Raw genomic sequence first — 24,098 nt, 5'->3', positions numbered from 1 at the left:
AGACCAGTCATTAAATATGATTACAACAGACGACATTCATATAGAATATTTGATAGCACCAACACGTTGTGTTCAAAACAGTTTGTGTATATGGTAACAATAGACGCCTTTCTTACTGAATGTTTAATAGCACCAACACGTTGTGCTCAAAACATTTATGCATATAGTTACAGCAGACGCCGTTTGTATTTAATGTTTGACAGCACCAACATGTTATTCAAACAGTCCATGTGTATGGTTACAACAGACGCCGCTCGTATAGAATGTTTGATAATACCAACATGTTGTGCTGAATCAGTCATTGTATCATCGGATAATTATTTATATGTGCTGTTTACGCCCTGAACATTATTCCGCCAATGAAAAGAGGTTTCTTGAGTATATATCGAGGCAATGTCCGTGTCAACCTTCCTCTTCGCCACCGCCAGACATTAAATTAATAAACGTGCATAGCACATATTAAATACATGAAGGGACAGGCACTTTTTCCTCTCTTCGTGAACAATTAATTAACCCTCCACATGGGAATAAAAGCCTAGGTGTTCCGATGTGACCTGATAGTGGCGACCAATCGCTACTGGCGTCACATACTGCTTGTTTGACACCTAGCGCAGCTAATGCAGGCTGAATTGTTACCTTTAACTCGAGTGTGTGCTGGCTCTATCCCCACTCGAGTATAGCCTTACATTCAGGTCGCTATGGTCTATGAAGCCAGTTATATTGAGCCAAGACCTAACGGCTCAGTTAAATAGTGCCTTTTATGTCAGTAATGCCTTTGGGATGAGGCTCTAATTCCTTCCCCCGGGAACAACTTAATAGTCCGCTTATGGACATTAACTAGACGTACATGCCCGTATGGGCGAAAACGTCTATAATTTAAATGACGATGATGATGATGACGTTTCAACAGGTGTAATAAGCTATGAGTTTTGAATATGTGATGATTCCCAAGCATATAGATAATGTATACAAGGTTAGAATGCCTAGAATATCTGAGGAAATCTGCTAAAGAGTCTAACTGGTAATGGACTTTTACATCAAATACAATAACATACAACTTCCAAGGATGACAACAGTATTGAGACAGACAGCGAATTGCACATATAAACAAAGAAAACATTGTCCTTTGCTTTAAGACGCGTCTACCGAATGACCCCCGATAACATATTATAATTAAGCTGTAGCACGTAAGGTTTTAATTAGTACAGCGTGACCTTGCTCCTTAGTTGGATTGCGGAACTGTGTGGAATTTTGTTCTGATGCAAGGTTCCTTTGGATTTCGTCATGGTCCATTATAAACAATTTCAGGTAATAAATGAACATCGTTAACTCCAGCAGAAAACACAATACAGCCTTCCAATGACGGAGCCTTCATTGTAAATATTTCTGACGGCAACAACTGGCCAGGTTTACTCTTCTTGTCAGGAATGTCAGTAGATTGTTTCAATTCAATAATAAATTAACACCATGCCTGTTACTAATACAATTCCTGCTCCCTCTTTGCCAAAAGGATAAAATCATTAAAAAAGGAACAGCACTGAGAATAGCCTGGATTCAACAATATTGGCAAAATCTCAAAAGTCTAAATTGTGGCCAATTTTCTATTTCAATTTATTATATGCGTTGAAGTCTTATTTCTTCAATGTATGGCTAGAATTCATTCTTTTCCACGTTCTGTCCAAATATTGTCACATCTGCTGCATGTCATGGGTTCCAGACATTTCAGATAAATAAGGGGTAAATCGGGGATATTAAGATCCAGAAGTCTATTACGTACACTCTATGTCATACAATTCGTCAGGTCTTACTATAGATGCGTAATAATGTTTGATCACCTTTCCAAACTTTAGATCATTGGTATCAGTTTTGAATAGACTGTTTTTAACTCGTGCACGGCAATGTTGATTACGTGAATTGTTTCAAGTTTTCCAAGAAAGCTGGCTTCGTTCCTTGCAAGGTAGCTTATTTCCTCCTGCTTTCGGACATCTATTTTGTAAGTAAAGTGTTAGTCATTAAACACAAAAAGGTCTAAACCAAAAAGCAACTCTTTAAAACGTCTAATGTCAAAATAGATCAGTTCATCCTGGCTGGCTCTTGAAAGGTCCTTACATTGAGGAGAATGTAACACATCATCGTCGAACAAAGGTTGAAATGAAAGTAGGCTGTGAGTGTACAGAAATGACCTCGGTCTTACCGTAAGTACAAATGAAAATAGGCTGTCAGTGCAAGAAGATGAGAACTCATTGCCTACTGATTATAATTTCACGTACAAAATATTTGGAACGTACGAACTACAGATAGATTATGTCCAACAATCTAATAGTTTTTTCACAGACCTTGATTTTAGTTTGATTTTAAACCATGACAGGGTTGGAATGGTTTAAATTTAGAACCCTTGCGTACGGTCATGCGGAGGGAAGTGAGAGAGCATGGAAATGAAAAAACAAATACTGATTCTACAATTAAAATTTTGGAAACTAACGATCTAATGCTTTAGAACGCATTATCATATGAAACAAAACATCTCAATAAAATTTGATTGAAACATTTTATAATTTCTAATGACCGTAACGTTTCCTCCAGACCTGTTTTTTATGGTGGTGACAGAAAAGTATTTTGCTGTTTTGACAGTCTGATTTTCATCCCACTAAAGGTTGTGAATTTAGTACCCTGCAGAAATAGTTGTTTGAAGCTTCAACTTACTAATTGGAATGAGGTACACCTTCGTCTTACGTTTCCAAAGAGAACGATTTTGCAGTCAACTTCAAAAACAATATTGAAAACAATTTCTAATAATATGGCTGTGTAAACTTACTACAGCGTCGCGGTTTACACACGATGTAACACGTTATCATTTTGATTCAATTAAATTAAATAGGCAAATCTCAACATATTGACGCAAAAGACTGAAAAACTGCTAGATTAGTGATGGATGCAGAATTGTACTAGCACTAACAGCAAATCATGCCAATTTTCTCTCCTAAAGCCCGGTGCTTAATGAAAGAAGACCAAATACGGCGTCTGAGCATAAAGTCTGTGACGTTATGAAAGAGAAATCGAATATCTGCTCACCGACTGCATCATGACAAATACACTATTTCGATTGCGAAAATATGAATCATTGACTGCATTAATTGAATTAACTTTTGATAACTGAAGAAATGTTAGACTATTTCGTCGGCATATCTAAGACTAGTGTGTGGGATTTGGTAACATTCCAAAAATGTCTTCATTATTTTTCGAAAATAAATTAAGGGAGGAAGGCATGTATATTTTCAAATATTCGTATGTTTAATTTTCCCAGTTTTTAAATTGTTCAGTTATTTTATGACATTTCACCTAAGTTAAGTATATGGCGATATGTGACCAGATTATGAATATTTCAATTAAATTTAATCTAAATAATCGGCAGGGAAATTTCCTGACATACCTGGTTCGAATAAAATACACTCGGTTAAAGACCACTCTCTGTAATTATATGTTTAGATTACACATTTTATGTTTAAATGTTGACATAACAAAATTAAAAGAAAAAAAATGTTGTTTTGTTTTACACATCTTTACTGATCTAAATAGCAAACGCACATTTGGCCAACGTTGCACCGACTTTGTTTTCTTCAAACTTTGGAATAAATTGGCTAAATGGCGTCGGCCCAACTTTCGTTTGCTTATTGACCCTATATCAGCCGACTTGTCCTGCCAACGTTGGCCAAAAGGTGAACATTGTTGAACCAACGTTGGCCCCACGTAAAAACTGTATGATCATCCGTCGTGCCATGATTGGTTAGACACGTTAGCCTCTCAGACTGCCAATGAGCAAACTGACGTTGGATCGACATTGGAGACAAGTTGGTAACCATTGTACTAATATTATTCCAAAGTTGTGACAGTCATCAAAATGATGCCTGACATTTATGCGTGATCTCACTTGACATTTAACATAAATCTACGTGTCTAATGTACCAAACAGAGATTCTATCCTTAATGATTTATTCCTCAGAAATAAGAATATTTGTAACAAAATATAACAAGAAAACTCCACCAATTAATATGAAATAGAATTTTTAAAAAAAATATATAATTGCTTAGACTTAACCATTCTGGCTGTGTCATGCTTTAATTCAAAACGATGTTGTCTGGTGTTGACGATTTTTTTTTTTTTTTTTTTTTTTTTTGCAATTTGTCTGCCAAATGTGATTCTTAAATATATACCAATATAAGAATATTGATTTCATATAGAAAACTAATAACCTCATATGATACAAGATGAAAAATATGTAACAAACACAGAACGAATATACATTTAATGTAAACTGTATAACTCGCGGTTATGTATGTACATAAAGACTTATTCTAAAGGTAGAATATATTAAACTTGGAAATCCTTGGCCCAAAGTTGGGCCAACGCATTTTTTCCAAATCTCGGCATAACAAGGACAGAGCAACATTTGGCACAGGTAGTATACTTTTTCCTAACATGGGACTTACGACCGCTGAATAACTTTGGCGCAACTACTTTTCCAAGGTCAGCAATTGATGAATGGTCCAGTGGTTTTGAATGAAATGCACGGCAGCTAAAATATTAATACTTGGATAAAGAGAGAACGAAAGAAAGATTTTGTCGCTCAGAATATTCCGTCAGGTGTTTAGGTATCGAAACAACCGAATTTAAACTCAACAAAACTTGTGTCGTATTTACTCCTGCAACGTCATTGTTCATTAACCATTGCTGAAAGAGCAGAAAATCCTGACACCATATTTTGCTAAACAATCTTATTAGAACTGAGTATATTTGTATTCATTAGATTTGAATGGTACGTCAACACAATAAAGTCTATGTATGACCAATGAAAAGTAAAGCTGAGCAAAGTTCGAAAATAAAGAATTGCACCCAGCAAAATGTTATAGAAGTATGTATCTATTACATATCAAATTAATGTTTGACATATTTCTAAAAGTAAAATTAAAATTCGAAGCATATCCTTCCATGACCAGAAATGCGAAAATTCATCCTACAGGATATTAAAAATAAGTGGACGGGGAATTTGAAAGGTTTCGAGAACAAGAACACATGTACAAGACACTCGCTATGCAAAAATATTTCGATGTTAAGAAACCATATAATGAGGTCATGTTTCCTTTCAATCTTTAGCAGCGAGTAATACTAATGACTTGGATGTAATGAGAGCCATTTCGCTGTTTTTATAATTCCTAAAACCTTCAGTTGTGTAACATGAAAAGTCGGATTGAAGTGGATCCATTTCATGCAACAAAACATCTAACATATTGGTATACTCAATTTTGTTTCGTATAAACAAATATCGTATCGAACGTTTATGGAAAACAAATACCTATACAGCCTTTCGGTAACCTAGTTATCTCCATCGCGTATTTTGTATTTACACCATCGGGTAGGTAATTAAGCCGCTGGACAAGGAAACTGCTACCTTCACTTATGAATCAGTCATTGCTAAGAGTTTTGTATTTAGTTATGTTAACCATGACGCAGTGCTTAGTGGTTTCTAACCACTCTCCCAGTATACAATTAGTATGGGGGAAAGGCCTGAGCAAATGCATACTCATACAGCTACGGAATTAAGAAAATAAATCTCTCTCTCTCTCTCTCTCTCTCTCTCTCTCTCTCTCTCTCTGTGTGTGTGTGTGTGTGTGTGTGTGTGTGTGTGTGAAGAAAGAAAGAGAGAAATTAAAATTACTTTGTCATCTCAGATTTTTCCCATGGTTGTACATGTCTCCGATGCAATATAATTTTTTATGTATGTCCATTTCGTTCCAGAGTGTTTATTTTCTGGTTATTTTTGGACATTCTTCTCGTCATAAGGTACAACAGATAATACCTACAATCGGGGTCTGAAATCTCAGCGAAATGTCATCCTTATCACCTGTGAAACAACATACATCTAGCTCAGTGCTGCCCAACCCGCGGCCCGCGGGCTGATTTTAAATGGCCCGCCAGGGCTCGAGCAGCTATATAGTCGTTGCTTTTCAGTTTTCTGCTGCGGACCTCTGCTTCAAGAAAGAAAATTTGTCAGTGGCCCGTGGTGCCAAAAAGGTTGGACAGCACTGATCTAGCACATACAGTCCCAAATTTTTTGAGGGATCAATTTGCTAATTTCACATATTACAGCAAGAAATGACTGATTACAAGGATTCACTGACTTGAGGAGCCAAGTCCCAGAATATATAGATAAAACATTCCTTTTAGATAGCGTTTAAATTGCCATCTAATTTCAACAAAATCTGTCGTTGTGACGCCAAAGTAAATGCGATGTTAAAAAAGAAAAAAAAAACATGTTGATATGAACTATTACGAATTGCAGGAGAAAGCAGCAAATATCATCACTAAACTTATGTTTATGTGCGTAACGTACACATATCAAACAACGTTTATCCTTGTGGAGAATTTAATGCAAATTTTCTAGTTTTTCTTATCATAAATAAATTCTAAGTTTAAAGGAATTATTGTAGGATTCACCTACTAACCTTTGAACACAAACACTGGTAGTCCACTCTGAATCACAGTCACTGAATAAGCGATTCTGGCAATTTACTATACAGTTTTGGACCAGCTCTGAGGTCACGTCTGTATTTTAAGAACTAGTCAATGAGTTGATGAAAAATTATTTACAAATATCATTCATATTCAAATTTGCTTTTCTTAATATGTCTCAAACGTTGAAAACAAATTAATGAAAGCGTCGAAGGAAAGTTGTACAAAATAATTGCAAGGCAAATAGCCAAAAGAAAGGATAATAATTGTGTTATTACTACTATTATTTTGAACAGGCTAGGTGAAATACATTATCACAGCCAAACTCTAAACCTAATCGAATGATAACTCGATTAGAATTGGCTTTGGTGATACTAAGTTGCCCGGGGAGTGTCTGGAAATTAGTAATTCACTGACTACGCATTGATTTTCATATTTAAAATAAATGACATGTACAAAGTTTATTTCTCCATACACTTTAGGAGGATAAATTCGATTTTACGTTTCCTTTCTACATCCGAACCTACAGTAATCACACATTTTCTTAACATTAGTATATATGCAATGGAGAAATGCAGTCTATGGATGATGATATAACCTGTTGTTTGGCAAAGTTAACAAAATTAAATTCGGGACAATTAATGTTATACAATCATCAAATTTATTTTATTCTAAGATCTACACTAACTACAACCTCTGGAAAGTCAATCATGAGTACGTGCCTTAAAAATGACTTCATCACGTGATCGAAACCTTCCGTTCCAAGCCGCGGCAGTGACCCTTCTCGTGCTGTAATCGCTAAGGGAGCGAGTTCGGTTCCTAACAGCTGATTGCATTTTTGTATGAGTCTTTTTTCAGTTATAATTTTATTGATCAGACATAATTTTAATATGAATTGTATTCAACTTCTAACATTACATATCCCGTCGCGTTTTTATATAAACTTGAGTTAGCTCAATTAGTACATATCGGTTTCAATTGAATATGAGTTTATTAAGTTATTTTCTTGCGTACCTAAATGATTTTCCAAGGCAGCAAGAACCAGTGACAAATATTTTCTATGACATTGGTAATAAAATAAACTATTATGGAAATCGTATTGAAATAATCAATCCTTAGAACAAGAACACCAAAAACTCTAGAGTTAAAATATAATGATGTCGAAATTAAATTAAAATTGCGTCATCAATATTTAAAAGTAACTGAAATCAGTTTGTCTCACAAACGATAACCAACGGTCAGCAGAGGATTTTTGCAGTTACCTGTGCTACTTTATAACGAGGGTGATGATCTCGAAAGTACACAAGTATGCCAGCAGACAATGAACTTATCAACAATCTTACTACTTTCAATTACTTCCTATTTCTGCTACTTTGGTCATTGTAAATTTAGTCTGACAAATAAATGGAATAAGTATGAGAGAGACTGCTCAGGTGACCTAGTGGTTAGAACGTCCGCCTATGATGTGGAAGGTCGCAGGTTCGAATACTGGCCGAGTCATACCAAAGACTTATACAAATGGTATTAACAGTTGCCTTGCTAGGTGCTCAGCATGAAGAAGTTAGTGTTAGGACTGGTCGGCCTGGTGTCAATTTAATGTGACTGGGTGGACATTGCCCCAGTGCTAGACATCACTATAAACTGACACACTGTACTAGCGATATAACAGAAAAAGTGTTAAAGCTATGTTAAAAATCCAAATGACACACACATAAGTATGATAGAAACAAACAGATGGAAAGACGTGGAGTAAAGTACAAACGATGCCAGTAGTGTGCATAAACATCCGATAGTAAATTTTGGTTGTATGTTTATATCTGTAAGAAATCATTGAGGATGAAATGCTAAGATGTAAGTGTGGTAGAACGATAAAATATTATTATTTGACGTTTGAAATTAATTTTGTAATATTGTATAAAGGAATTAAATTTAAATTCATGACAAGCAGTGCACCTTATCCATAATTTGTAACTCATTTTCACGCTTCATTTAACTGAGACATTGCACATACACACACACAGATATATATATATATATATATATATATATATATATATATATATATATATATATATATATATATATATATATATATATATATATATATATATATATATAAAGATAAGATATATACTAAAGAGAAAACAATTATTTCACAAACAAATCTCATAGTTTTGGCAACGGCGTTTTTTTTTTCGTTTCTTAATGTGACAGCAATGTTCACAGATACAGTGTGATCCAATTTTTGGCAGAATTAACTTAATTAGTCAACTTTGATGAAAACAGCTGGATATAGAATATCGTACTGGTTTTTAATTGAACAACATGTGCCAGAGTTAGCAACCTGGTGTACATGTTTCATGTCTACTTCAAATAAAAGAAACGCTTGTCCGAATGTGCAGTTAATTATTGAAAAAGCTGTAATGCAACCAGCAATGGTACCAACACGAAACAATTTAAGTTAAAGTGCATAAACATTAGCTATCTACACAATAATGACTGCGATATTAATGTTTCAATAATGGAAACATAAATAATTGATTTATAATGGACCTGAAGAACCCAGAAACGGCAAATCAGATTTGTGGAGGGCCTACACCTACTAACGGGTTGGGAGCTTACAAACGTTGTTGGAGCTATGGAACAAGTACTATTGAATACAGTACACAATAGTCCAATGATGAAATTGGTCAACGGTAACAAGTCATGAAAAAACAAGATGAATATACTGCTGTTTGTCTGAGAGTAAATGTCTCGCAGAGAATGGAAGGGCAAGATTAAATCAAGGTAATAGGTTTAAAATGTATTTTAATGTGCTCGAGATCAAAACAAAACATGTAGTCCCTTTCCACTGTAAAGTCACTGTTAAAGGTTATTTCAAAAGTAATTTTGGGCGAATAGGACTATCACTTAAATGGAATCATCACGAAATGATATCTTGGAAACTTTACGGCATGATAACTACAAGTATATTTCAGATTCAAAAGTTAGACTATAATAACAAGCTGTTGGTGGTGTTGATACCATTATATCACCGAATGATATGGTGCTTAGAACCGACAGCATACAACTTGGACTGAACAGTTCAATAAAGACAGAAGTCGCAAAAGTATTATTTTAAATTGGTGATATTAGCAGCTGATAAACAGTCGATAATAAATAGTTTACACAGAGACAATTTAGTGCAAGAAGAGAACTTGAGTAAGACTCGTGGAGATAATTGGATAAAATGGTGGCAGTCTTGTCATGGTAACTGCACATTATTTACAACACAAAGATAGCGAAGCACAGATATAATTTATAATAATGATGGTGGTTCTAGTGCTGCCTTAATTCACTTTTTGAAATATATGCTAAAATATATTATATCCTTGTTTCAACGTCTACGCTTATAATCAAAACTGCAAACAGAAAAAATACATAATTCCACAATTAGCGTAATCTACATTTGCGCATTGTAAAAACATGAGTATTAGTTAACGTAAAGGTTATTACTTTCAATATTTGATAGCAGACCATTTCTTAACGCTAAACACACAGCTGAACAACCGAAAAACGATCGATAGGTATGTTATAAATCATAAATGATAGAAATCCACGTATAGAAATAGGGAGTAAATACTACCTTCACCCCTTAAGTATCCTGAAGTAAAGCAAACAATTTTAATACTTACAGTTAACCAAAATAGGGAATTAATAATGAATTGGCTAAGGAGATCGATAATTAATGGGCGATAAAAAAGAGATGCTAAATAACGTATACATTAGTAGGCCGTATACAAGTTATTATGGCTGCTGTTTCGGAATGGACTATGGAGGAGTAGGTGTAGTAGATGAATGATTAATAGTCGCTGTAATAGCAACAGGATTTATCATCCATATCGCTTTGCAGGTTTTTCGCAACGTTAAGAACATATATGCTGTAAAAACGTTTAACGAAATATTGGTATGCATCACCGTTTGGAAACATCACAAAGGTATATTTTGATAACGGTGATAACAAATTAAGTGTAAAGACGCGTAAGGCATAAAACGTAAACGGAAAATATAAACCCCAAAATTCTATATTGCCACTGAAGTCTCATATAGGAAAAATATCGATAATCCAGCCAACAACTGGTACGACTCTATGGTCTTAAAATATATAACAGAAATAATGCGACACCATCATGTTTAGTAAAATCAACAGATTAATTATTTCAATAGAATAAAAAATGAACATTCAAAAGACACATACAGTATTGGGAATTATATCCCCAAAAATCTTATATTTTCTATCACCAGTCTAAAAGTTTAGAATTTTCCGAATGAATTCAAAGAATCTCGGCTGCCCAAATGAATCAAGAATCTTGAATGTCTTGATGTACCACAATGATGTAATCCAGAATGCATTTTAAAAAGTTCTCAGTAACTCCAAACTAGTTTTTAGTCCCATGACTTCGTAATTCCAAAGAATTATATCAGAACACAGCTATAAGTAATTACATAGACTAACCATAGATCAGGAATAAATAACTGTTCTTTAAATTTCTTTTATATACATATTTCACTTGACCGAAGACACAACAGAATTTCTCAGGAAAAAAAACAGGTCCTGAGCTCAAATATCTACAAACGTCTTGTTTACTATATATATATATATATATATATATATATATATATATATATATATATATATATATATATATATATATATATATATATATATATATATATATATATATATATATATATATATAATCATGACAAAATTTAAGAATACAAACATGACAGTAGTCGGGAAGGCAAAAACTATACCTACTGTCAGGGTCAAAGAAACATGACAGTAGTCGGGAAGGCAAAAACTATACCTACTGTCAGGGTCAAAGATCAAGCACACAGTTTAAATTAAATGTACCTTATAAAACAAAATGGTCAGCTAGTTTTGTCGTTGCAGATAATATATTTGTTGCTGAGTAGAACAACACTTCCATTGATCTTGTTAACATTTCAGTTGTCTTGCCGACAATAATGAAACAAAGGCTGTTTGATTTCCTGGTACTAGTAACACCTCGAAATGTACATTGAAAAGTTAAGAAGCGAGTGTTTGATGAAAGCGAAGAATGTTCAGTTTGAAATATAACTCTGAAAATCTTGTTAATCGAAGTACCAATTTCACACTATACATAACGATATCAAACTGTAACATTCAAATATATACCGAATAAGATCTAGTTTATTGAATTCTGAAACCTATACACATATGCATCTTCCTCATCCAAATAAATATTATATACTAATTTATTGATTAATATTGGCGCTCACCAGAGTCTGTACCTGCTAAACCTTTTTCATGGGTATTTTGTCTCACACATTGTTGATCATTATTACAAGCAGTTACAATGAGGTTCCGTAAACAGTGTGAGCATGCGCATTAAAGATGAAGACGTAAACTCAGTAGCTTTCCCACGGCATGCCTGAAATATTGTTTCCGTGTTAAGTAAATTTGGCAGCTGAATTTAAGACGTCCTGGTGATTTCAGTTTTAACAGAATGTAGAAGATATATCAATACACCAATGATGTAAATGGTCAAGATATTACAAATTTATGCGATTGTCTAAATTCAGCATTAGCAGATAATAATTTGAAGAATAGTTAAATATAGATCGAACACGTGAAAAATAAATTAACAGCTATTGTAGTGAAAGAGCTAATTTCATTCAGGAGTTGCAAAAACAGATTGAGAATAAGAGCCTGATATTTTATAAACATAAATTGAATACTTTAGCAAATGCTGTGCAATATTGCTGACCGAAAGAGAATGAGTAACAGATAAAAAAAAAATTAGGATATTTCAGGCTCAGTGAAAACGATTAACAGAACAGACTAATCGGACATCATTTCAAAAGCATAAAGAGAGCTATAGCACAAGGGACTGAAAATTACTGGTCGAAATCATTAACAAGTTAAAAAGAAGGAATTGTCTGGTTGTCGAATCATTTATTGTATTTGCCAATTTCAGGAATGGTAATCAAGCCATACATCGCCCTCTTGTTTTGGACAAGATTTTGTTCATATATGATTCAGCACATCTATAAATAAACGCAAGTCAAAGAAACAACATAAATTATACTACAACCAGTGACTATGGAAGGACAAGATAACATAGTATACCCGAAGAAAGAAAAGTGCACCGTCTTTCATACACACAAAAATCCTTTGTCTTACACTGAAACAGGTTGCACTAAATGATGTATTCTAAAGAATCTCACAGCATGAATATATGTTGAGTTACAATAGCAGAAATACGTTCCTTGTACTTGGTGTTATGCATATTTAATTTGCATTGTTTATTAGTTATTTTGGGGTTTATTATATGCTATGGGTTATGTAAAATTGTATTTTATAGCTATCCTTGTACAAAATCAAGTTCATTTTAAACCTGACCAGAATGACTGACTTTGGTTCTGTAATCAACATGTTTATCTCAAGTCAGAACATTGGAAATTCCCCATGAACTGCCGCGTTTATTTTGATGTTTACCACATTCTAAATTATAATTTTAGTTACAGACGCTCTAAATATAAATAACTGGGCAGAAACCATTTGTATTGTTGTATTTATTTGATGATTAAGGTGAAATTGTTCATCATTCTCTGGAATTAAAAAGTGCTCTATAATATACATGGAAAGAGACATTGACTGGGAATAATAGTCAATTCAAACAAGGAAGCCTTGGATTATATTACTGTGATTCAACTAAAGACTGTTGTCATGTCATAACAATTCAGGACATTGGTATATTACTACATTAGAGACTACCGGTCGCTACAGGCACACCAACACCTACAGCGTTTTACCCTTTTTGAAATACCACTAAAGTTTATTCAGAACTTTATGTATTATGACTTGTTTTAGAAATTCTATGATTATTTTGGGATTTATGTATCAATACTGTGAGTTCTTTTTACATTTTCACTATGTATCCTAGGGAAATAAATTATTTGTTGATTTTTACACAACTTGTTGGTTTTCGCTCTTTTCTTTTACTTAGTTGACCGCTCCAGTGGCCCAGTGGTAAGAGCGTCTGCCTCTGATGCAGAAGGTCGCGGGTTAGAACCCCGGCTGAGTCATTCCAAAGACTTATAAAAATGGTACTAACAGATGCCTCGTAAGGTGCTCAGCATTAAGAGGTTAGTGTTAGGACTGGTTGGCCTGGTGTCAGGATAATGTGACTGGTTGGGACATCATGCTATATGTCTGCGACATGATGCCCCAGTGCTAGACATCAATATAAAATGCCATATTACAGGCATCGTAGCCATATGACTGAAAAAGTGTTAAAGCTACGTTAAAAATCCAAATCACACACACACACACACACACACACACTATTACTTAGCTCAAGACCATATAGTCATAATAATTGGTTTGATAAGAACGGCTTTGAACTTTGACCCTGTTGTTTTAATATATCTAGTCGTTATGTTTACTGGAGTGTAATGGTATATTTCGTTTTAAAGTTAGGGATAAGAGAATAAGTAAGCAAAGATACCGACTTTCAAGATAGTATATATGTCTCTTTGGTGTTCTTTACTCTCTATTCACATACGTTTGATTTCCAGTTCAAGTCAAACGATTGCGGGAAAGGATCAATAAACAGACGCGGTGTAGATTCCAGGTTATTGCAAGGGGCTTTGCTCATATATAATATTTAAAAAATACCTTTTTATGATGGTATATAGTTGTTCTAATGTTAGGATCTTGTGTATGCGCTTCACAAATTGTAAATCAATTTGAAACTTGGATGCTACTTCAGTGGGTCTCATTGTGTGAGCTGTACACTCCAACAACAGAAACGTATCTTAGAGAAATAAATCAATGCATGTGTAAGTACTTGTGACGGGGATGATGCCAGTATTGTCAGTGAGAGTGGGTACATCAACATGAGTACATGTCGACCACAGACGGACTTAACAAAGCCAGGTGTAACAACCAAAATTAATAAATCGTTTACTACAAAGTTTTAAGTCAACTCCTGTCAATTGCGATATTCAAAAGAAAACGATATTAACATCCGTTATATTCTGATTCTTATTTGCTGTCATAGATTCGATCTCATATTTCTTAACATGACTCTTGCACAAAATCATGGGACATTGTCAGACGAGAAACTGTTTACAGCATTATTGATATTACGAAGATACGGAGTTTATATGAAAACATGGTGTACGGTCCTGTCTTGAATAAGTAAAATTCGTGGGTGCATTTTTAAATTAGTATACTCGCTAGCAGTTCCAACATATTCCCAAAATAAACCTGGTGAAGCAGAACTAGTAATTTATGGTCATCCAGTGTAAATAAGATAAGCACATGATAGGTGGAGCTACGAAGAAAATTACCGAAAAACTCGAGACTGAGATACCAAAGAACCCGCGATATCGCAGGAAGATACCATACATGATTTTCAGCAGGAAATGGCTTTAAAAAATGGCAGTACAATTGCCGATTAATTACATACAGTGTTATATGTCCTGGTGAATGTTTTCCAGAAGACCAATATTTGTTTCCAATGGATAATTGTGACAATTAAGAGGATGAGAAAAGCAACCAACCTTGCCAAGTTTGCATGTATGGGTAAACAATACGGAACAAACGAAAATCCAATTCCCCCAAACAATATCAATGTTTAAGGCTGTTGGGTTTACAGTGGTCCTTTGCCTCAATTATAAGAAGTTGATGTGATGTGTTTTCGAGGAAAGTAAAATGTAGCTGTAGTCATTAGGAAAACCGATGAGAAATGAAATAACTTTCAATGAATCTGAAACATACCTTTGATTACAAGACTACAGTAACCTGTAGAAATGTGTTTATTTTATCCATCCATCCACACACACACACGCACGCACGCACGCACGCACACACACACACACACACACACACACAAATACATACATACATACATACATACATACATACATACATACATGCATGCATACATATGCGGTAACCTATTATATTATTCTCTTAAGCCACTTATAATTTGGTTAATAAGGAAATAAGTTCAATTGAAGATTCATTTTGACCACTCAATCTCTTCAGACTTTCGTGCTATATTGTTCAATCCTAAAAGAATAGAACAAGACTCAAAGATCACATTGTTCTCGCGTGGGCACACCGCATGATACATCTGTAAAAAGACCTGCTTTCTTCATATTGAATCGAGTAACACTAGATATTGCATCTCTGTTCTAATTACTTCTGTACTGAGGCAGGAGATAATGCGTCGTGTCAGCGTAAAAGTTACCAGCCTGCACATAAATACAATCTGGCATTAGAATCATCATTTTATCACTATTTGCAAAAACAAAATTCAGTGCGTATTTTAACATTCGTATTCTTATAGGCTTTCAAACTGTTTCTTGACCGTAGAATTATTCACGAGTTTTTGAAGGAATTCGTTTCAATTTCAAGCTTTTGTATTTTCAGTTTTGTTGGCATACGCTTGCTGGTTTCCTAATGATTTCAAAGTCACGATATAAACCAAGCAAAACCTTTAAGCGATGACGATAGATTTTAAATTTGACAGTTTAACCATCTTCGGTATAATGTCTGTAGATTTCTCTTCTTGGTGATGTAATATATCTGTTCATGCAATTTTAAATCGGTACAATGCTGTTGAAGCACTTCTTTCAAAGGAAATTGTATTCTATACCGTCATATGCATTTTACTATTCCTTTTCTCTGTAACGTTTATCGTACCGTTCTGATCATCAGTATGTGTTGGTAGGTGTTCCAGTGGTATAAATTGTAAGATAACTAATTATGTTAATCAATACATCTGACTTGTTCGGATCGTTCGCTTCAATTTGTGTCATATCTAAGGACCCAACATACGTCATTATATTTGTCCTTTAGCTTAGACTTGCCAATTGCTGAGTGCCTAATTTCAGTGTCTGTAAAATAGTTCGACATTATAGTTTTGAAAAGTCTATAAAACCTTTCTTTATAAAATATCTTTGTCCAAGTTTACCAATATTCTTTCTCCGTTAGTTTCTTACGCTGTCAGTTGAAAAAAATATTCCCTTCATAGTGTCCTATTTTTTTCTGGTGTACGATCCCTGAAGAGTTTTACGAATTCATAATGTCTGGAATTCCCTCTTCTCGACTTCACTTTCCCACCCCGGACCCCAAAACAAAATTGTTTAAAATCTCTGTCACGGTCAAAATGTAATATTATCCTACTCGTATGCTCATAACTCAATCATGTCTGCTTGAAAGCGTTTGTTTGAATGGGCGACGGAAATCCTTTTGTACAGACAACATTTTCTGGCTTTTTGTTGTTGTAATATTGATTAATGAAACAATTATTCTTTCAAGTCAACGTATTTATCATTTAATTATCTTATTACTGCCATATATGATTGGTACTTTTATCTGCCACATATTGGTACTTTCATCTGCCACAGATTGGTACTTTCACCTGCCACAGATTGGTACTTTCACCTGCCACAGAGTGGTACTTTCACCTGCCACAGAGTGGTACTTTAATGTAGCACATATTGGTAATTTAATCTACCAAAGAAGTTGCCAACTTACCAAATTACAACATATATTGGTCATGCATAAGTTATTGTAATCTTATTAGATCATGTTGATCCGTGCATTAGCACATGTTGATCCGTGCATTAGTGCCTCTTGATCAGTTAATTAGTGCCTGTTGATCAGTACATTTATACATGTTGATCAGATAAGTGAATTAGTACACGTTGATAAGTGCATTAGTGCATGTTGATCAGTGCATGAATGCATCTTGATCAGATCAGGGCATTAGTGCATGTTGATCAGTGCATTGGTACATGTTGATCAGTGAATGAATGCATATTGATCAGATCAGTGCATTAGTGCATGTTGATCAGTACATTTATAAATGTTGATCAGTGCATTATTGCATGTTGATCAGTGTATTAATGAATTTTGATCAGATCAGTACATTGTGCATGCTGATCACATCAGTGCATTAGTGAATTTTGATCAGATCAGTGCATTATTGCATGTTGATCAATCCATTATTGCATTTCAATCAGATGGTTGCATTAGTGCATGTTGATCAGATCTGTGTATTAGTACATGTTGATCAAATCAGTGCATTAGTGCATGTCGATCAATCCAATATTGCATTTCAATCAGATCAGTGCATTATTGCACGTTGATCAGATCAGTACATCAGTGCATGTTGATCAAATCAGTACATTAGTGAATGTTAATCAGATCAGTGCATTAGTGCATGTGGATCGGTACAGTAGTGCATATTAATCAGATCAGTACATTAGTGCATGTTGATCAGATCAGTACATTAGTGCATGTTGATCAGATCAGTGCACTATTGCATGTTGATCAGATCAGTGCATTAGTGCATGTGGATCAGTACATTAGTGCATGTTGATCAGATCAGTATATTAGTGCATGTTAATCAGATCAGTGCACTATGGCATGTTGATCAGATCAGTGCATTAGTACATGTGGATCAGTACATTAGTGCATGTTAATCAGATCAGTAAATTAGTGCATGTGGATCAGATCAGTACATTAGTGAATGTTAATCAGATCAGTACATAAGTACACGTGGATCAGATCAGTACATTAGTGCATGTTGATCAGATCAGTGCACTATTGCATGTTGACCAGATCAGTGCATTAGTGCATGTTGATCAGATCAGTGCATTATTGCATGTTGATCAGATCAGTGCATTAGTGCATTTGGATCAGTACATTAGTGCATGTTAATCAGACCAATGCATTAGTGCATTTTGATCTGATCATTACAATATTGCATTTGATCAGATCAGTCTATTAGTGCATATTGATCAGATCAGTTCATTAGTGAATGTTAATTAGATCAGTGCATTCGTGCATGTGGATCAGACCAGTACATTAGTACATGTGGATCAGACAACTACATTAGAGAATGTTGATCAGATCAGTGCATTAGTACATGTGGATCAGATCAGTACATTAGTGAATGTTAATCAGATCAGTACATTAGTATATGTGGATCAGATCAGTACATTAGTACATGTGGATTAGATCAGTACATTAGTGAATGTTAATCAGATCAGTATATTAGTATATGTGGATCAGATCAGTACATTAGTGAATGTTAATCAGATCCGTACATTTGTACACGTGGATCAGATCAGTACATTAGTACATGTGGATCAGATCAGTACATTAGTACATGTGGATCAGATCAGTACATTAGTGAATGTTAATCAGATCAGTACATTAGTATACGTGGATCAGATCAATACATTAGTACATGTGGATCAGATCAGTACATTAGTACATGTGGATCAGATCAGTACATTAGTGAATGTTGATCAGATCAGTGCATTAGTACATGTGGATCAGATCAGTACATTAGTGAATGTTAATCAGATCAGTACATTAGTACACGTGGATCAGATCTGTACATTAGTACATGTGGATCAGATCAGTACATTAGTACATTTGGATCAGATCAGTACATTAGGACATGCGGATCAGATCAGTACATTAGTGAATGTTAATCAGATCAGTACATTAGTGCATTTTGATCAAATCAGTGCATTAGTCATGTGAATCAGATCAGTACATTAGTATATGTGGATCAGATCAGTACATTAATGAATGTTGATCAGATCAGTACATTAGTACATGTGGATCAGATCAGTACATTAGTGAATGTTAATCAGATCAATACATTAGTACACGTGGATCAGATCTGTACATTAGTACATGTGGATCAGATCAGTACATTAGTACATTTGGATCAGATCAGTACATTAGGACATGTGGATCAGATCAGTACATTAGTGAATGTTAATCAGATCAGTACATTAGTGCATTTTGATCAAATCAGTGCATTAGTCATGTGAATCAGATCAGTACATTAGTATATGTGGATCAGATCAGTACATTAGTGAATGTTGATCAGATCAGTACATTAGTACATGTGGATCAGATCGGTACATTAGTACATGTGGATCAGATCAGTACATTAGTGAATGTTAATCAGATCAGTACATTAGTACATGTGGATCAGATCAGTACATTAGTACATGTGGATCAGATCAGTACATTAGTGAATGTTGATCAGATCAGTACATTAGTACATGTGGATCAGATCGGTACATTAGTACATGTGGATCAGATCAGTACATTAGTGAATGTTAATCAGATCAGTACATTAGTATATGTGGATCAGATCAGTACATTAGTACATTTGGATCAGATCAGTACATTAGAGAATGTTGATCAGATCAGTACATATGGATCAAATCAGTACATTAGTGGATGTTAATCAGATCAATACATTAGTGCATTTTGATCAGATCAGTGCATTGGTGCATGTGGATCAGATCAGTACATTAGTACATGTGGATCAGATCAGTACATTAGAGAATATTGATCAGATCAGTACATTGTGATCAGATCAGTCATTAGTGAATGTTAATCAGATCAGTACATTAGTACATGTGGATCTGATCAGTACATTAGTTAATGTTGATCAGATCGGTACATTAGTACATGTGGATCAGATCAGTACATTAGTGAATGTTAATCAGATCAGTACATTAGTGCATTTTGATCAGATCAGTACATTAGTGCATGTGGATCAGAGCAGTACATTAGTGAATGTTAATCAGATCAGTGCATTAGTGCATTTGGATCAGATCAATACATTAGTGAATGTTAATCAGATCAGTACATTAGTGCATTTTGATCAGATCAGTTCATGAGTGAATGTTGATCAGATCAGTGCATTAATGTATGTGGATCAGATTAGTTCATGAGTGCGCATATTGATCAGATCTGTTTATTAGTTCAAGCTGATCGGTGCATTATTGCATGTTGGTCAGATCATTTATACATGTTACTCGTCAGTTTATACAGCAGTGATAGACGTATTTACTACTTCACGCTTGTGTGTGCATGTTCGTGTGTATGTTTGCGAAGAAGTAAGTGTTTGTCCCTATATGAAAAAAATTAACTGAACAAGAAGTTAGGTAAATATGAACACTTTATTCATATTAGCAGTTTTGCATCATCGTCATCAATTTTTTTTTTAGGTATGCACAAATTTTCAGTGGATTTTTCGAAATTAAAGAGGCTGACGTAATTGTTATGTACGGCAAAATATAAATAACATACTACAAAAGTGTGCACTGCTGAAATAACTGTGAAACATGCACTGTAATCAAATAAATGATTATATTCAGTGGCTTTTTAAGGGTCATTTATGCTTTGAATTTTAATGCAAAAGCTTGTTAGCACCTCGCTAAAGTCCTATCAGACATTGATAATAACTTTAAACACGACGTGGTATTCAATTCAATAATCCCTAAAATATTTTCAGGAAGCGTTGGTAGGATATTCTTTCCATCATGTCCTTTCATTTTCAAGTTTGCTTGCTGGTTTTTCTTTATTTATGACCATGAAATGGAGACAGATCTTTAACTAAATCAAGTTTTATGTAAATTTATTTATAGTCAACTAATTAAACATTCTTAATTGAAAATAAAAATGTGCTTGATACATGATTGCTTCCTCTTGCAAGTAATTATATACGCGAACGACTTTCAGTTAAAAGTAAAATTGCGCATAATATTCTTTGAAGTTATTGAATGTTAAAGATTGTAATTATCAACCCAAACAACGAGTGGCATAAGTGTCATTAAGCTTAAAGAAATCAAAGTGATGATCATATTAAAATCAAAATAAAATTAATACAACATATTTGTGTAATGTTACCACTGTCCATCATATCTTTATTTTTAACCGGATCATCTCGTATTTAAGACATTTTATCGATTATAAATCGTTGATGGATCAATCAAATTCAAATAAATATTCTAGGATGGTAATCAATAGCATACAATGATATTAAGCTACTAAAGAAGGAGCAATATTGTTATATATTTTCTTAATATTGGGGTTTTAGTATACAAAATCTGGTTGCGCGTTTATCATTGAAGTTGAAATCAGTAAGAACTGCCATCTAAAATATTCAACCACCTCCATACTGGATGCGGCTGCGAATGCGTATTGAATTTGTCTAAAATAGATAAAATAAAAAATTAGTGTTCCATAGTTTTCTGTCTTATCCAAAGTGGTTAGATTTCTCAGCAATGTGTTTGTTCACACTCGTATTTAGTGTCACAAAATTATTATTATTATTATTATTATTATTATTATTATTATTATTATTATTATATCTTTTCAACACCTTCTCCTGTGTCAAAACTTCCTTGATATATTTTAATTTCATGGCAAAATTATATTTGGTATCTAAGAATTAGAAGCAAAAAACAAATATTGCTCCCTATCAGTGCGCTCTTCGGGGACCCAAATGCCTCGTAATAAATTTTCTTAATAGGCAATCCTTAGCAGTACAAGAATATTGTTGACAACCGTCATGCATGCTAGTGTATTCCACGTCACCTTGTCTCAATGCCTTAGATATCACGTCTAAATTTGAGCATGCAAGTAATTTTTCTGTTGCGTCTTTCGTTATATTTAAACATTTTCTTTGCTTATAATTTTTATTCGACGCACCGTTGTATAAAAACCTATTGTAAGACGCATATTTTTTATTTAATCTATAAAACTAGTTGCAAATTTTCTGTAATCTGCTATCTTCAGCAAGATATTTAGCATTATCATTTGTCGATTTTCTGTCTTTAGAATGAAATCATCATTAATCTAAAATTATTTTTATCGCGTAGAAAAAGTTTCTGACACGTTACAAAAATAGTTTTTTTTTAAAAGTGTAGTAAAATATTTTGAAGTACCTGAGAGCAGTTGTCAAATATTCAGGGAAACAGATTTATTACTAAATGACATTTTGCAATCCCCCAAGATGGTTATATTGCAGAACTATCTGTTGAGTTTTTTTACTTCAGGTGGAAATGAGTTTTGTTCTGGCAGTAATATTTCTGTACTTTGAGAAATGCGTCATAGTTTTACAATTTTGAAAGGTCTAAAATAGTGTATCGGGATTGAGAGAGAGAGAGAGAGACAGAGACAGAGACAGAGAGATAGAGACAGAGAGAGAGAAGGAGGAGAAGGGGGATAGAGGGGAAGAGGTCCTTATCATCGGGTTTTGTAAAGAAAAAGCGGGTATTACGAGATGCTGCCCGTCAGTATGCGTTTACGTATGATAGATTTGAAATATTGTATTTGATTGGAACTCGTCTGCCTAGGTCGCACAAAAGTTTTAGAATTGCTGATCTAGCTCCTTTAGTAGAGCTGTGGTGAGTAGGTTTTGCATCTTGTACTATTATATAAAATGACTAGTAATAAGATGAAGTGTGCCGTGCCAAGCAACTCCCGAATTCAACATTGTTGACGACGGACATGGGCACCTTATGCTATGATTGCAGATGTGCACTACTATTTTAACTTTTTATCATTTGTTGGTGGTGTTTCTAGAAGATGGTCGTTTTGAAGGAGGGTGGTGGTGGTGAGGGGGTCTTATCGTTACATGAAAAATTACCCTGATTCCTAAGTTGTTTAACTTTCATGTCCGATATTAACTCCAAAGAACACAAAATGAAAATTCAAAGGAACTTACAGTATTATGCGTTAAATCCCAAATAGTCCTAAATGTTTAATCACAATTCCGAAACTAAAGAGCGTTCCGATAGGACTCCAGTGGTGTTGCGAATGAATTCAAATCTTGAGTGCGCTAATGTGCCAATTGCCTTCAGTGTGATAATGTGTCAACAGTATTGATGTATTACATTGATACAATCCAGAATGTCTTTAAATGAATTCGCACTAATCGAAAAATAGTAAATATTTAGTCAGAATAGTGAACAATTACTTTGTAATTCCAATGAGTAATTTGAATAAATAATTCCCTCTCAAATTATAACTGAACACAACTAAAAGACTGATTCCACCAGACAGATGTTAAAGTAATAATGTGTAATTCTCTTATAAACAACTTTACATACCTCCTCACTTGACGCATGTCGCATTGACAAATTTTTAAAACAATATTCTACATTTTAATGGAACATTTTACTCCAATCTGTAAACAAGTAATGTTTACTTTAACTTTAACGAATCAACGTGAGAATTATCAGGTACACAATGAATTCCAGATGGGAAAACTAATGTTCTTAACTCAAATCCAAGTATGTATGTTTACAAAAATTAAATTAAAGTTTACTTTGCACTAATGGGCAAAAGTTAGATATGTAATATGTTGTTTACACACAAAAAACTAACAATCTACAATCATGAAAAAAATTAAACGCATAATACAGATGTAGACATTTTATCCAAAGTTGTGTGGATAATGTATAATGATTTGTGCATCTTGTCCGGTAGATCTGAGTGATTGCGACATGAATTGTTCTTACATTTAATAAAGTATGGACATGCAAGGCTAATGACGATGACGGGTAAAGTAATTTTAATTTACTGCAATTTAATACTTAATTTAATAGTAATACTAATCTATCAGTAATTTTAGACTTGGTTTACACTAAACGCTGCTGATTCAATAGTTCAAATAATGTGTCAGTAATTTGTGAATGATTTCCCAAATGCGCCCAAACA

The 24,098-nt window shown here is 34.2% G+C and overlaps 1 protein-coding gene and 1 non-coding gene across 2 annotated transcripts in view; both read left to right on the top strand.

The window, feature by feature from the left end:
* LOC149798903 (5-hydroxytryptamine receptor 2C-like) overlaps window positions 1-24,098 on the top strand; it is an 88,872-nt gene that overhangs the window by 23,779 nt on the left and 40,995 nt on the right. The gene's annotated exons all lie outside the window — the stretch shown is intronic.
* Trnaq-cug (transfer RNA glutamine (anticodon CUG)) lies at window positions 13,545-13,621 on the top strand. Its single transcript has one exon. It is a non-coding gene; the product is annotated as a tRNA-Gln (tRNA).

Source organism: Sinohyriopsis cumingii, chromosome 5, assembly GCF_028554795.1.
Source record: "Sinohyriopsis cumingii isolate HCF-2022 chromosome 5, ASM2855479v2, whole genome shotgun sequence".
NCBI classification, from domain to species: Eukaryota; Metazoa; Mollusca; class Bivalvia; order Unionida; family Unionidae; genus Sinohyriopsis; species Sinohyriopsis cumingii.
This window is presented reverse-complemented; position numbering and strand designations above follow the sequence as displayed.